The 16737-nt window shown below is 46.0% G+C and overlaps 1 protein-coding gene across 7 annotated transcripts in view; it reads right to left on the bottom strand.

Annotated features, from left to right (window-relative positions):
- The window catches only part of FBXL4 (F-box and leucine rich repeat protein 4), a 100553-nt gene extending 88120 nt beyond the window's left edge, over positions 1 to 12433 (bottom strand). For 3 of the 7 annotated variants that reach the window (XM_039529076.1, XM_039529075.1, XM_039529069.1), the window contains exons 1-2: positions 11796 to 12390; positions 9153 to 9259 (exon numbers count right to left, since the gene is read on the bottom strand). The gene's annotated coding sequence lies outside the window, so the exon portion shown is untranslated. The other 4 variants (XM_039529073.1, XM_039529072.1, XM_039529070.1 and 1 more) reach the window with 4 other exon arrangements.
- Positions 12434 to 16737: the final 4304 nt, after the last annotated feature.

The following is a 16737-nucleotide window of genomic DNA, read 5'->3' as shown; positions in this document are numbered from 1 at the left end:
AAGGCAGACTGCAGCCTCTGCTCCTATATTTGGCAGTGAGAAAACATGTGTTGATGAAGTGTTCACTCTTCACTCCAACGTGAAGCTGCAGAACTGGAATTAATTTACAAACTTGATACCATCAGAATAGGTCTGACTAAAGACTGGGAGTGGTTGGGTCATTACAAAACCTAAACTTAATTTCCCCAATACTAATTTCTCCCTACTGTTACTCACACCTTGTTAACCGTCTGTAATGGGCCACTCTCTTACCACTTCAAAAGTTATTTTTCCTCCCTTAGTATCCTGCTGTTAATTGATTTATCTCGTTAGACTGACCTCACACTTGGTAAAACATGTATTTAGACCTGCTCCTGTATTTTTCACTTACTCATCTGATGAAGTGGGTTCTAGCCCACGAAAGCTTATGCCCAAATAAAATTTGTTAGTCTCTAAGGTGCGACAAGGACTCCTCATTGTCTTCACTCTTTCTTTCTTCTTCCTCCTACAATTTTTTCATCTAGTTTCTGTCCTTAAAATCCAATTTTATACCAGCTTGAGGTACCGTAACTTGAACTACATTTGGCACCTACCACAGCGGGGAACACAGAAGAAGTTATCTTGGCTCAGCCCTGAGCTCTGCAGGGAAGCCAAAGCCAAACAAAAAGATGTTCCAAAGGCCTTTAGAAGAGACATGGGAAGGAAGCAGCAAGTTGCTGTTCTCTTTTTCAACTGGGATGGCTTAAAAGTTTAACTGAAGACTAGGACTACATACAAACCCATTTTTCTTTTGGATTCTTTTCTGCTGTCTCCTGATCTAACATGCCTTATAGCTAGCTTAATTTTCTGGTTCTCATGCTCTAGCACAATGCAGCAACATTCACTTACAAACTGTCCACACGCCTTCTAGATCAGTTGGTTTTCTGTGCGTTTACAACCCCCCTCATCAGTCATATGGCATTGTTTGGAGAGGGAAGCTGCAGTCACACCACATCCCCCATGCCCAAGACCTTGGACAAAAGTCAGTATCTCCAACTGTCTTTGCCTCTTAGAGTGCAGTTTCTCTTGTGCGCCAGTCAGTAACACCTCAGATAAAAGATAATGTCTTCATTTTAGATTCAATTAAATATTATTTTATATATTTTCTTTTTTAGACAAGTACAAAAATAAATGAGCATACCAGAATTACAAATAAATCTTTGCTTCACCCAACCAATTTTGGTTGCTAAGCACCAAAGTACTTTACTATTTACGTAATTTACAAAACCACAAGCAAATTAAGTTTTTACAATGCCAATAGCAAACAAACATCTTTATCACTTATAAAAAAAAGTGGTATTTCATCACATCAACTTTTCTGTGGACTGCTGGGTTTTTATATGCATTTGTTATCTCAATTTCTGTACCTAGATATTTTTATTTTTTTTAAGAATTCTTACATGTACTTATTGGTAATAATTCCCATTTATCAAACAGAATGTTTTAAGTATTTATAATTACTACTTCATGATAATGTTGTATACACAATTTTCCTATTAAATTATATTACACTAGCAAATCATAATATATGCATGTGGACTTGCATTTGAGGCTGATCAATGGGTCACTCATATGCATATATATAAAGTTTTATTTCTTTTTCAAAACAGTTTTGTAATCATGGCTGTGTAACTGATTTCATAGATTCCAAGGCCAGAAGGGACCATTATGCTCATCTAGATCAGTAACTTATGGTGACCCAGTTGAAGAAAACTGTTGATGCCTGCGACCCAATGGAGCTGGGGATGAGGGGTTTGGGATGTGGAAGGGGCTCAGGACTGGGGCAGAGGGTTGGGGTGAGGGCTTCAGGGACAGGAATGAGGGGTTCAGGGTCTGGGAGGGGGCTCTGGAACAGGGCACGGGTGCAGGCGGGGGTCATGGCTCTGGGGTGGGGGTGCAGGCTCTGGGCTGGCGCCAGGGATGAGGGGTTTGGGGTGCAGGAGGGGGCTCAGGGCTGGAGCAGGGGGTTGGGGCATGGGCTTACCTCCAGCAGCTCCCAGTCAGGGTGCAGAGGCAGGCTTCCCGCCTGTCCTGACACCGCAGACCGTGCTGCACCCCGGAAGCGGCCAGCAGCAGGTCCAGCTCCTAGGCGGAGACGCACAAGCGGCTCCACACAACTCTCACCCACAAGCATGACCCCCCCAGCTCCCATTGGCTGGGAACCTGCCAATGGGAGTGCGGAGTCAGTGCTCAGGGAGGAGGCAGCACGCGGAGCCCCATGGATCTCCCACCCTCCCCCACCTAGGATCTGGACCTGCTGCTGGCTGCTTCTGGGGCACAGCACGGTGTTGGAACAGGTAGGGACTAGCCTGCCTTAGCCGGGCAGCACCGCCAACAGGACTTTTAATGGCCCGGTCAGCGATGCTGACCAGAGCCGCTACGACCCAGTGCGTTACATTCCGCGACCCCGTCTCCTCTATAATGGGCCATAGAACTTCCCCGAAATAACCCTAGAGCATATCTCTTAGAAAAACATCCACAAAAACATTTGACTGCTCCTCTTTCCATCCTACTCTCTGTGTATTAGGACACCCGAGAGTGAATTTACCAGACGCTGGTGGATCCATGCTAATCAATGTGTGCGCTACCTGGTCACTCGGCGGTATGGAATAACTGTCGAGATTTTCCCAGAATTAACTGATATAAACAAAATTAGGTAGCATGGTGGGTTTAGCATGCAAACGGTTCAGCCACAGAAAGACTGCAGAGTGGACATACTCATTCATTAACCCATTCGTTTATAAGCCGACCCCTCAAGATGGATAGGTAAAAATGGCAAAAACTGTATGACCCTTTCATAAGCTGACCCTATATTTCAGGAGTTGGCAAACTTTGGCTCCCGGCCCATCAGGATAAGCTGCTGGCAGGTCGGGATGTTTTGTTTACCTAGAGCCCCTCAGCTCCCAGTGGCCGTGGTTTGCGCTCCTAGCCAATGGGAGCTGCGGGAAGTGGCGCAGGCCATAGGACATGCTGGCCGCCACTTCCCGCAGCTTCCATTGGCTGAGAACAGCAAACTGCAGCCACTGGGAGCTGAGGGGCTCCGTGCCTGCGAATGCTCCAGGTACAAACTGACAATGTATTAGATATTCAATTCAATAGAGCTTATAATCGTCAAATTTTGGTGTAGACCCGTTGATAAGCCAACCCCCACTCTTTAATGCTTCACCTTTTTACCAAAAAAATTCAGCTTATGACCGAGTATATACGGTACCAAAAAGAAAGAAAGATTGAGTTAACCTTTTTATATAAGAGGTCACAAACTGGTTGCAAAACCATAGTTGTGACTGTATTTGTAACATTGACAGTATGTGTGTTCTGGTAGATGTTTGGCTATAACATCTCCAGAAATGTGGCACAGCTTTCATTCCCCTATCAAAAATCAGTTGAATAATTTACATTTTTAAAGGAGATATAAGTAGTACAGTATAAGGACCCAAAGAGAATATTTTTGGAAGCACGATAGGTAGGGGTTTATTCTAAAAAGCACTTAAAATAAATTCCTGATTTTTCTCTAAAACTTGGTAGCCAAATTTCACACAGGTTTAGGTTTTCTGTCCTCTGAATTTTCAATGTAGTTTTTGCTTTGTTTCTCTTAATAAACTTTAAATTTTTTAATAAAAGCCTTTGAATCTGACCTCTGGCCGAAAATTTTCCTTCTCAGTCCTACTTTTTGTTGTGTCTCTCTTAAAAGATATCAGTCAACATCAGACATAGTAAAGAGACAAACCGTAAGAGATCTGGGGCAAATGTTGGCTGTAGGGTCAACTGTAGACATTACACCTCTACCCCGATATAACGTGGTCACGGGGAGCCAAAAATCCCTACTGCGTTATAGGCGAAACCCCATTATATTGAGGTAGCAGTGGCAGGGCTGCAGCACTGATTTAAAGAGCCCAGGGCTGCGGCCGTGGGGAGCCCCAGGCCCTTTAAATCGCCAGCCGAGCCCCGTTGCCGCAGCCCCGGGGTAGGGGCGGCAGGGCTCCAACAATGATTTAAGGGGCCCGTGGCTCCCCGCAGCAGCCAGAGCCCTGGACCCTTTAAAGCGCTGCCCAAGCCCCGCTGCTGCAGCCCTGGGGTAGCAGCGGCAGGGCTCCAGCGGTGACTTAAAGGGCCCGGGGCTCCCAGCAGCCCTGCTGCTACCGTGCTATATGTGAACCCGTGTTATATCAGATCACATTATAGCGGGGTAGTGGTGTATTTGTATTAAAATGGAGAGCCTGTGTATGACTGATGGAGGCTGGAGGCAAAGTAATCAGAATGATGAGGGACAGGTGCACAGATGCCTGATTGATTAACTGGGGGCCACAATCACTAGAGCTTGATTGGTTGATTATCAGGCAATAACCCCTTAAAAAGTGGTATGCTATGAAAAATTATTTGTAAAATGGTATATTAGGGTACCTTCCCTCCCTCAATTATGCCCACTTCAGTTTAAGTACAAAGACTTTTTTTTTTAAACTTCCAGCTCTTCAAATTGAGTCCATGATCTGAATGTTAACCCATGTTCTTTCTGGCTAATCCCCAATAAAGATTCTGCAAGTGGAACTTAATTAACAATTCTGTTAATGTGTAAGCTAGAAACAATCTAGTCATTCACCCATTACTGTATTAGCTCTGGAAAGCTAACAGGAGTAAAAAGCAGTAAGTATTATCAACAGAAAAAACTGTGTGATTCAGAATATACAATGAGAACAGATCTGTTGAGTAAAAGTTAACTTCTTAAAATAAACTTTTCTGACTACTTATCTTTATTTATAAAATGTCAGTTTAATCTGCATAAGTTTTCAGTTTGTCATGCACGTACAACATCACATCTTCCTACTGAAGCAGTCTGAGTGGCTGCTGACAGATTTATTCATTTGGACCATCAAAAAACAACCAAAACTAGGGCTGTCAGGCAATTATTCAAGGGTGCTATCAACCCCATGAAATAGGATGATTTAACAAAAGTGATCACTAATGGGAAAGACAACTCCCCAGAGAAAATGTGTCATGTGCAACAGCGGTTCTCAATGGGGGGGCCGTGGCCCCCTGAGGGGTCGCAAGCAGGGTCAGTGTTAGACTTGCTGTAGCCCAGGCCAGAAAGCTGAAACCCTGCTATGTTGATCTGAAACACGAGGCTCCCAGCCCTGCCACCTGGGGCTGAAGCTGAAAGCCTGAGCAACTTAGCTTTGCAGGGACCCCGTAGCATGGAGCCCTGGGCAACTGTCCTGCTTGATACCCCTTAACGCCAGCCTGGGCTTTTATATGCAGAAAAGCAGTTATTCTGGCACTGGTGGGCCATAGAGTTTTTATAGCCTGTTGGGGGAGGTGGGGAGGCTCAGAAAGAAAAAAGTTGAGAACCCCTGACGTACAAAATAAGCCAATCTTCCATCCAGTCTCTAAACCAGTGGTCCCCAAACTGCGGGGCATGGAGGAACTTCGTGGGGGTGGGGGAAGAGATGCACCGGGGCTCGAGTCAGTGAATTCCATATATTTCTCCTAAACCATCCCTATGCGTACCCTTTGGGTATCCTTTCTCCAAAATTCTTTCACAATCCTTCACATCATCCAGATTTGCAACCTCAATTTCATATTAGACTTCTAACTCCCTTCCCCACCCTGCATTCAGGTGGTCACCAAATCCTGTCTGTTTTTTCCTTAAACTTTTTCTCCATTCCAAATCCTTGTTCACACACGTCATCTGTCATTACAAGTACTAACAATCTCCTCATCTTTGGCCTGCCAGCATCTCCTCTTGCCCGAGCCCAGCCTGTATAAAATACTGCTGCTAAAATAAATCTTCTCCTTCCACTGCATTGAAACAACACAGTTCTCTTCAGTTCCTTCAATTGGCTTCCTCTTGCTCTCGACGGTAAGTTTCATTCCCACCTTTAAGATTCTGTGTAAATCCATCCCTGCCCATGTGTCAGCTTTTACTTTGTCCTACTGCCTAACTGCCTTTGTCCTAACTTGTCATTGCTTGTTTGAAACCAATTTTGTAGCCCTCTCCAATTAGAAAGACACTGGAAACACTGTAGAGTATACAGCAAAAATACAGAATTTAGTAATATCAGATACAACAGCAATGTAGAGCATGTGTCCTATAAAGTCCTTCTCGTAGGTTGTCTAGGGCAGCCCTGAAAACATCAGTGAAATAAGCATTTTAAAATTTTGGAATAGAACCTTAAGAGAAAGACTCTGTTAATGGGGAAGGCTCTATGCTTCTGTGGAAATAAAGCATTAGTTAGTGGTTAGAGCAAGAAACTGACGTCAAGACTCCTGGATTAGAATACAGTAGAACCTCAGAGTTACGAACTGATCGGCCAACCACACACTTCATTTGGAACCAGAAGTATGCAATCAGGCAGCAGCAGAGACCAAAAAAAAAAGGCAAATACAGTATAGTAATGTGTTAAATGTAAACTACTAAAAAAAAAAAAATAAAGGGAAAGTTTAAAAAAAGATTTTACAAGATAAGGAAACTGTTTCTGTGCTTAATTTAAGTAAAACAAGACGGTTAAAAGCAGCATTTTTCTTCTGCATAGTAAAGTTTCAAAGCTGTAGTAAGTCAATGTTCAGTTAAACTTTTGAAAGAAAAACCATAACGTTTTGTTCAGAGTTACAAACAACTTCCATTCCTGCGGTGTTTGTAACTGAGATTCTACTGTAGATGCTTGAGAGTCAATTCCCCTTGTAAAGTATTTTGAAATCCCCAAATGAGAGATGTGGTCTTATTGCAAAATATTGTTATGGGTTAGGCATAATCACTGCCCTTCATTTAAAGACAGTTGTGAGCAGCCATTAAGCATCTTTATGGAATCAGATAACAAATAACCTCCACCAAAACCACAGGTACACATCACCACCCAAAACAAAGGCACAGACAAGTTCTGTGTGCATTGAGGGGTTTTGCTGGGTATTGTTTTGTGCGGATTTGTATGTCTGTGACAGACAGACAAACACCACAGAAGAACTCAGAGAAGAAGGAGAAAGCCAAGGACACTGCAAAAGCACTGGGAGCATAGTCCTTAGAAAAAACCAAGAGAGAAAGCTTTTTCAGTTTAGTGCTGGCTGAAAGAAGCTTAGAACTGTAAGCAAAACACAATATGAAGTTTCGATTCATACTGTACTCAGGGAAACAAGATATTTGCACATTCTTTGTAAGTAGACAGAGTTGCATCAAAGAAATACTTGACTTCATCACCCATTTCTCCTCCTAACTGGAACAACCCGCAAGACCCCAAATTTTTGGTTAACCACTCAGGTTGACGGAGGTAACAACATGTTACAATATATTGATTTTATTGGTTCTCCTAATCTTTACTAGTCAAACAGTATCTGAAATACAATTTCTAAGTAAAATCCTTTATTTTCTAAATGTTTGTGTTAATATTAAGTAATTTGAACAATTGCATGTTGTTATAAAATCATTCTGTATAAGCGAGATAGTAAGGTCAGAATTCTCTGCAGGGGAGGCCATTTCAGTCTGGAATTTGTTGTTTCCCTTAGTCACACAGAATAGATGTACTCCAGAAACTTTACACACACAGCATTCAAGAGAAAATAAGTCACTGCTGCACGATAATAATTTTCATCCAGTCTTCACACCAGGTAAGATTATGTTTAGTTACACTCCTTTTGGACTATTTTAGCCCCTTCTTTGGGGTTTACATATACACAGTCATTTTCTGGCCTCTGACCAACCTCCCATATCAGTGATCAATTTATCTATTTAATTCACTTCATCTTTCAAAGTCAGTTTACCAGTCCTTCAAATCATTTTTGATGTACAAGGGGAAAATAGGTCATATGAGTGCAACATGAGTCATTGACCCATCAGAACACCACGCAAAAGGAAAAAATTGAATATTGTTGCTTTGAGAGCAGTAAAGTGAAGGATCTGGAGTGACAGCATACAACAAATCACAGAAATTAGAGTCTGAAAAGATATGAGGTCATCTAGTTCATCCCCATGCCAGGGCAGGATTGCTCCCTACAGTGTATTTCCTAGACATGAGCTTGAGGGGTGATGCTATCGCAAGAAAAGTGAATACTATATATACTAGTATGTACATATGGGGGTGGGCATTTTTTTAAGGCCAGAGAAGTAATAACTCCTCTTTACACCAGCCTTGCTAATACCACACTTGGGAGTACTATGCAGGGTTTTGTTCTGCTCTCTATAAAAACCCCTACCAACACTGATAAATTACAAGTAATATATAGATGACAAAAGGAATGGAGGGCATGACTTATGAAGAAAGATTAATGGAACTTAATATGTACACCTTAGATAAAAGATGGCAAAGGGGAAATCTGTTAATTATCATTACACGTGGATGCACAGAGGGGACACTAAATCCTTCCATACTAAATTCCTTCCACGGATTAGCATCACCTTATGTTAATTACATAGATTCCAGGAACATCTAAACTTAACATATTGAAATAAAAAACTGTATATAAAAGATTCATACTGAATACTTCAAAGTCAGACAGCATTTGTGTAATTTCATATACTATGTTCTGGCATAAAAAAGACAGCTGTTTCACACATCATAAAAACTATTTTAACATTCAATATTATGACAATCTTAACTATTTAAAATCCTAAATGTAACATAACAAGAACTATTCAGAAGTGTGTGGGTTACTATTTGTAGTATCAAACTGTTCACAATGTATAACTTCTATCACATCCCTCTTTTCAAACCTCTGTATTGGTTGACTCTCTCCTCCCATTAAGGCAAGAGTTGATATTAAATATGTTTTAACACTCAAGTATAGACAGGACAAGTTGTATTTTAACAAGTGTTATCTGGTCAAGGTGAACCCAAGCCTGTTTCCTAATGTTTACCTCAACCACCTAATGTGTTAAAATACAACTTGTGCTGTCTACACTAGGAAAAAAGTTTTTTTTTCTATCCCCAACAAGACTTAAAAGGCCACCTATACACTACCACTCTTCATATCCTCCCAGTCACTGCAAACCAAAATCTCCCTGTCACACACACACACACACACAAATCTCACATCTGGTTCAATATTTCTTTTAACTAGTAACCCTAGCACAAATATGTCTTCACCTTTTCTTTCAGTTACTGCATTGCTTTTTTTAATAGTTTGCGAATTAATGTTTTGGATCACTTTACCTGTTGCTCAGTAGCACTATATTTGCACGGTTCATGGATTGTTAGCTCTCAGGGCAGACTCCCTGCTCTTGGGAACTGTCCATTCAGCAACATGTAGACCAAGAGACCTTTAAATAAGAAATAATAATTCACATAAAGTGAAATACACAACTATATAAAAGTGACTTGGCTATTTTTAAAAACCTATATATAGTCAACTAACCACCTACACTGGATAAATCTAGGGATGCACAGAGGAAAGCTTGGAGGGGCACAGCAGGGCCCGGGATAGCCCCCCTCAGGGACGGAGAGGGAGTGCCACTCAGCCCCACCCCCAGGTCCGGTCTTGGTCCCAACACAGCTCCACTCCCAGCCCTGACTCTGGACATGGCCCCAGCTGCAGGTCCAGCCTCGACCACAGCCCAATTCCCGGCCATGGCCTCAGCCCCTGAGCGGGGGGCAGGAACTCAGATTCCATTAGGAGTAAGGGGGTCCGTGACATAAAAATCTGGAGGCCCACTGATCTAGAGTCTTTTTACGGCCATTAAAAAATGTGAAGCTTCCAAGTTCTACACATTGCTAAGAATATGTACAATCTTGTATCCCTTTTACTGCCAAACTCATCTTCCGCCTAACTTCCCCTCCCTCTGTTGTGTTCCATACCCTCTTGTCTCATCTTAGCTTACAAGCTCTTTGGAGCACAGACTCTTTTTCACTGCCTGTTGTACCCCGAATGGTGTGGGTCCTGCTGGGGCCTCTGGACATCAATATATATTAATATATATATTAAAAAAAAAACACTGAGAAATCAGCTTAACCATTTTGCTACTGCCCACAACCATTGTGTGAAAATCTATGAAATTCTAGCATTCACTGGAACACTAGTAACACAATGTGCATTTTGCCATATGTTAGTTCTCCATGGAGTCTGTTATGGAACGATGATCTACTTTCATTAACAGCATGGAACATACACATGCCTGCTAAAATGATGCATCACATCAGGAGAAGAAAGCACATTAGATTTGACTATGTACTGTTCTAGTAACGCAAGGATTAGCTTTCCCTAAGGAAAAGATGGTGTTACTGAGATGAGCACTGGTCACTGGTATGTGTGGGTAAATATGGCAGGTGAATAGAGCTGGGGTAGGTCAGGGTTTGGCAAATGAAAAGAACTTGGGTGGGTAGGTAGGTGTTCAGCACTGGGATGTGCAGTGACTGGAAGTGTTTGGTGACTGGAAAGAGCCAGAGTGGGGTAGATGTTGGCAGCTAGAAAGAGTCTGGGGGAGTAGATGTTTAGTACTGGGAAAGGCAGATGGTTTTGGAGGCTTGACAGAGCGGGAGGAGAAGATGTTCAACACTTGGGGTGGGGGAGGTGGGTTTGGCAACTGGAAGGACCCAGGAGGCAGGGTAAGAGTTTGGCACTGGGAGGGGCAAGCAGGGTTCCCAAATTTCCAGGAACTAAAGATTAATTTTTAATTAAAGATTGTCATGTGATGAAATCTCCACGAATTCATCCAACCGAAGTTGGCAACCCTAGTTCAGCAGCTGGAAGGAAGGGGTGGAGGAGAGAGAGGTGGGCTGGGCAGCTGGAAGGAGAGACAGGTGGGCTGGGCAGCTGGAAGGAACAGGGAAGCGGAGGGATGGGGACAGGTGGGCTGGGCAGCTGGAAGGAGCGGGGAAGCGGAGAGGGGGGAGACAGGTGGGCTGGGCAGCTGGAAGGAGCGGGAAGCGAGGGGGAGACAGGTGGGCTGGGCAGCTGGAAGGAGCGGGAAGCAGGGGAGACAGGTGGGCTGGGCAGCTGGAAGGAGCGGGAAGTGGGGAGAGGTGGGCTGGGCAGCTGGAAGGAGAGGGTTAGCAGAGAGGGGGAGACAGGTGGGCTGGGCAGCGGGACGGTGCGGGGAAGCGGTGTGGGGGGCGACTGGTGGGCGGGGCAGCTGGACGGAGCGGGGACGCGGAGGGGGGAGACAGGTGGGCTGGGCAGCTGGAAGGAGTGGGGAAGCGGAGAGGGGGAGACAGGTGAGCTGGGCAGCTGGAAGGAGCGGGGAAGCGGAGAGGGGGGAGACAGGTGAGCTGGGCAGCTGGAAGGAGCGGGGAAGCGAGGGGGGGGGAGACAGGTGGGCTGGGCAGCTGGAAGGAGCGGGGAAGCGAGGGGGGGGAGACAGGTGGGCTGGGCAGCTGGAAGGAGCGGGGAAGCGGGGGTAGGGTAGGAGCTTGGCACTGGGAGTAGGCGGGTTTGGCAGGGGAGACAGCCAGTGCATGGTGTGCGGGGGGGCCCCCAACACTGGTGGACCCTGGGCAGGGGTCAGCGGGGCAGGGCCTGTTCCGGAGCAGGGGGCACAGCCAGGCTGAAGATACGGGACTCATCGCTGGCAAAGCGGAGGGGCAGGCCGGGCCCATCGCAGGCAGCCTTAGGACGGAGACATGGTGGTGGCAGTGGGCAGGGCGGGGCCGGACTAAGCCAGGGGCCGCGGGGTCCCGGCCGGCAGAGCGAGGCGGGGGGGAGGGAGTGGGGCTGGCAGAGGCCGAGCGTGGCACGGACCACGAGGCCCGGGCACAGGGAGGGCAGGGCCCCAAACAGACACACACCGGCAGCCGGGACCGGCAGCCGAGCAGGCCGCGCCCGAGCCCTCCGCCCCAGCCTGAGAAGAGAAGTCACCGTACCCGTCCGCGCGCGCTGACACCGGCCACACGAGAGTCGCGGCCCGCGCCGGGCGGCAGGGGCGAGGCAGCCGCAGGGCGAAGGCGGGGCTCCCCACGGGAAGGAGCCGCCGCGGGACACGAGTGAGCGCGCGCTAGCGGGGGGAGCGTGGTGGGCGGGACCAGGACATGGTCCCAGCACGTTCTGCGTGCGCGGGAAGCGGGGATCCAAGGGGGGGGGGCACGCGACTGTTGTTTAGGTGGCGTGGGCGGGGCTCTCTAGCGCGGGCGCTCCGGGTGGGCACGACCCGCCGCTCGCTCTCATGGAGAACCCTGCTGCCGCTGCAGATGGAGAGAGAAGCGCGCGGGGGTTACAGTGGACGGAAGCCGACGAGGAACAACCCCGGGACAGGCGCGAGCTCTACTCAAGGAGGGGCAGCCGCCTCCCCTTTCTTCCGTGGCTCTGGGGCCGTTGGGCCCGCAGGGAGGGGCAGCCCGTTGATTGGTTGCTCCCGCCCACGCCAGTGATGACGTGGGGCCGCTCATGCTTGTTCTCTGTTTTCGTTCTGAGCCGGAACAGCGGGCGGGGCGGGGCGTGTGAGGCTCTTGCCCCCGCCCCTCGCGGCGCTCCCCCACCTGCTCCGGCACCAGCACGTCCCGACTGAGGCCCCGTTATTTGCTGTTGGGGCGGGGTCACGTGCTCCTGGTTTTCTCTGCCCCGCGGGGAGGCGGAAGCTGTTGGGAGCAGGCGGGATGCTGGTGGGGTCACCTGACGCCGGGGCAGCCCCAAACCCTGCGAGACCAGTGACAACGTTAGGGAGGTTTGCAACAGGGCGAACTCCCGAGCAGCCCCGGCGTGGTTTCCCAAATCTTGTCAAAGCGGGATTCGTTGGGCGTGAGCGGCTCAAAGCCCCTCCTGGGCCTGTTTTAAATTGCGGCTTAGTAGCCCCGGGCCAGCCCTGATTTGAACTCGTGCATCAATGACTGGATGTGCCTCTCTTGGGTCTCAGTGTGGTAGCTGCATAATAAATGTCATGGTTTGCTTCCCCTCTGCTTGAATTTGGTATCATGCCAAGCATGTCTCTCTTTTCCTTCTGAACTGCTGTTGCAAGTGTGAAGGAGAGATCATAGAAATTACCATGTGGGATCAGGCCACTGACCATTTAGACCAATATCTAGTTTCCAACAGTGGCCATTTGATACTTGAGAGGAAGGTACCTGAAAGCCTGTAAAAAAAACAGGAGTACTTGTATCAGAGGGGTAGCCGTGTTAGTCAGTACTTGTGGCACCTTAAAGACTAACAAATTTATTTAAGCATGAGCTTTCGTGAGCTGCAGCTCACTTCTTCGGATGCATAGAATGGAACACACAGACGGGATATTTATACATACAGAGAACATGAAAAGGTGGAAGTATGCATACCAAAAGGCAGAGTCTAATCAATTGAGATGAGCTATCGTTAGCAGGAGGAAAAAAACTTTTTGAAGTGATAATTAAGATTGCCCATAGAAGGTGTGAGGAGAACTTAACATAGGGAAATAGATTCAATTGGTGTAATGACCCAACCATTCCCAGTCTTTGTTTAACCCACAGTTAATAGTATCTAGTTTGCATATTAATTCAAGTTCAGCAGTTTCTCTTTGGAGTCTGTTTTTGAAGGTTTTTTGTTGCAAAATTGCCACCTTCAAGTCTGTCACTGAGTGGTTAGAGAGGTTGAAGTGTTCTCCCACTGGTTTTTGAATGTTATGATTCCTGATGTCAGATTTGTGTCCATTTATTCTTTTGCGTAGAGACTGTCCGGTTTGGCCAATGTACATGGCAGAGGGGCATTGCTGGCACATGATGGCATATATCACGTTGGTAGATGTGCAGGTGTATGAGCCCCTGATGGCGTGTCTCATGTGATTAGGTCCTATGATGGTGTCACTTGAATGGATATGTGAACAGAGCTGGCATCGGGCTTTGTTGCAAGGATAGGTTCCTGGGTTAGTGTTTATTTGCTTCAGGTTGGGAGGCTGTCTATAAGCAAGGACTGGCTTGTCTCCCAAGATCTGTGAGAGTGAGGGATCATCTCTAAGGATAGGTTGAGATGATCACTCTCCTCCAGACCCCTAGTGTAGATTGTGCAGCGAAGCTTGGGAGTCTATGTTCTAAAAAAAAATTAAAACATCTTTACTATTGTAACTGGCTATACTTGCTATCCAGTTAACTGATCAGTCCTTTTCTGAATGTGAACAAGTATGTTCATTTCATATGTAAGCAACTAGCATAAATGGACAACTGAATCATGTGAAGAAATGTAATGCAAAGCTCTAGAAACAAGCAGTTGCCCAATTGCTTTGAGGTCAGACATGTTAGAAAAGAGACAGATAACCTATTTTGTTTTGAACAGGTGATGAAAAGAGCTTTAATAAGTGAGGAAGCAAGTTTTTATTCTTAATTTTATTTATTGTTTGTCTGCAAAAGCACCAGCACATTACAAAACTTAAAACAACTAAATAAAAGCAATATACAATCATATTTATATCACAGCACCATATAAAATATTTTAAAACATACGATTTTTTTAAGCTGAATTAAAAGGTGCTGCTACATCTGCAGTCCTGCCTGTTTAGGTGGAACATGAAGATATCCTATAATCTTGGGATTGCAGCAGCAAAAATACAATATGCCCTCTTGCATGGCCAAAAAGCCCAATCCATGAGCCCCATCCCTGTGCAGTTTAGCTGTTGAAATGATATGCTGGGAGCCAGAAGCTCTGTGAGAGAGCTGGGTCCCAATCCATTTTTTAAATTTAAAGCCAACATTTGAACACATTCTGGGTCCAAATGGGCAAGTGATGTGAATACAGAAGCTTCTTGGCACTCTCTTCTCACTCCTTTCTGTTCCTCCGACTAATCAAGTTGCCGTATTCTGCTGTAGTATCTAATCAACCTAATTTTATAGCCTACAGTATACTGTAGTAGTCCAACACAAATGTTACAAAGGCAGACACCACAGTCATTGTATTAATGTATAAGAGAAACAGATAGTTTAATATTCTGAAGATGATCATAAGCAGCTGTGACTACCTGCAAATCCTGTGTAATGTCAGCTCTGATCAGTGTCTAGACTGTGACCTGCATGAGTCACCTGTAATGATACTATGTGAGGCCTAGTGAAATACTGCTCTCTGATATTTTCTACACAAACCAATCAACATACTTTTAATCTTGCTGAGATTCAGTTTTAGTTAATTTCTAGGCAGATTTGGACTTCTGCAAGGCATATGTTGAGACCCTTAAAATCATCCTCAGAGGGAAAGGTACAGCACTGACTGCACTGGGCTCTCTGTGGCCATAGCAGTTTACAGGATTGGGACCTAAGAAATTATGGTAGAGTATAGTATAGTATATGAAGTTGGGTGTCATTGCTCTAAAACTGATTTCTGGAGCGGTGAACCGTGGCCAGTGGGAGCCGCGACCAGCCAAAGCTGCGGACACGGCAGGTAAACAAACCGTCCCGGCCCGCCTGGCAGGACGCGTGTCAAAGGTTGCTGATCCCTGTTCTAGGACATTGCCTTTTTTTTTTTTAGCCTTCATCCTCTGTCCTGAGGGATTTTTCAAATAATAGGAAATGTCCTGGATTTTTGCAGAACAGATGCTGTAGCTCAGAAAGAGCCCTGATTGGTCCACTTCCCAATTGGTCCCGCCCCTGTATCTGCAGCTGATTGGTCCATTCCCCTGCAGACACAGATGCCAGATCCTGCCCATCCAGGGCCCAGCTCCCAGCCCTGGGAGGGGGTCCCGCAGGGAGGCACTGACTGACAGCTCTTGCTGTGTCCTGGGCTTGCTGCAGCCACTCTGCCACCATGACAGGGAGCGACTCTGCCCCCCACCTGAAGAGTGAGGCCACAGGTACCCCCTTCAGCAACCCCCAGGTACTGCCTCAGTACACCCACACCCCTCCAGCATCCCCCAAATACCCATTCCAGCTCCCAGTCCTTCCCCACCCGGTAGTGTCTTCTTTCTGGGAACCTGAAATATGGTAACCCTAAACAAAAGTCAGCTCAGGGACTGGAGACCATATCAGGTTAGAATCAAAAGGCAAAAATCAGGGTCAGAGTCAGGTTGGAATCAGAGATGAGGAGACAAGACAAAATCTGGTGTTGCAGTAGGCCAAAAACCGTGTGCTTGGCCAGACAACTTCCTATTCTATGCATCCGAAGAAGTGAGCTGTAGCTCACGCTAAAATAAATTTGTTAGTCTTTAAGGTGCCACAAGTACTCCTGTTCTTTTTGCGGATACAGACTAACATGGCTGCTACTCTGAAACTAGGCTAAGCAGGGGCACTTGGCCAATCAGAGGGCTGCAGGGTACTGTCACTCTGGGTCTCTTGGGCAGTACTTTTTGCAGCACATACTCTCCACAGTGTTCCTGGTTGTGCCTCTGCATAGTCCCCCAGTGAGAATGTCAGTTGCCCCAGGCTCTGCAAATATCGGTTCTAGTCCCCAGATCCTTACAAGTGTGGGTATAGAACATTGCTAAAAGTGCCTAGAAGTAAATCAATGCCAACAACATCCTCACATGTTCCTAACAGGTGCTGAAACTTCATGTCTCCTTTTATATGTTACTTTCATTGTGTATTTCAAGCATCCCAGCAACTCTGGAAATTTCATGCAAGAGTTGTAAAGGATGAAAATATAAGGGGTCTGATTCTTTTATGCCTTGCAGTTTGTGTAGTTACTTGCACCTGTGCAAAGCAGGCATAGAACACTACCATTAGTGTGAATGGAGAATTCTTATTTAATGATATTTTAGACCCATTTCACATACAAGATAGTGGAAAATTAGACCTAAGGTTTAAAATAATGTTAACAGAAGTACTCCACTCGATCTCTAGGGACAACTGCTGAGTCAGGAGATGTAAGGTATTCAAACCTATATCTAATACAAGGCAGGTAAAAAGAACAAAGGTGCAGTTCTCT

This window comes from Mauremys reevesii, linkage group 3, assembly GCF_016161935.1.
Source record: "Mauremys reevesii isolate NIE-2019 linkage group 3, ASM1616193v1, whole genome shotgun sequence".
NCBI classification, from domain to species: Eukaryota; Metazoa; Chordata; order Testudines; family Geoemydidae; genus Mauremys; species Mauremys reevesii.
The sequence above is the reverse complement of the archived record's forward strand: the minus strand, read 5'-3'. Positions and strand labels throughout refer to the sequence as shown.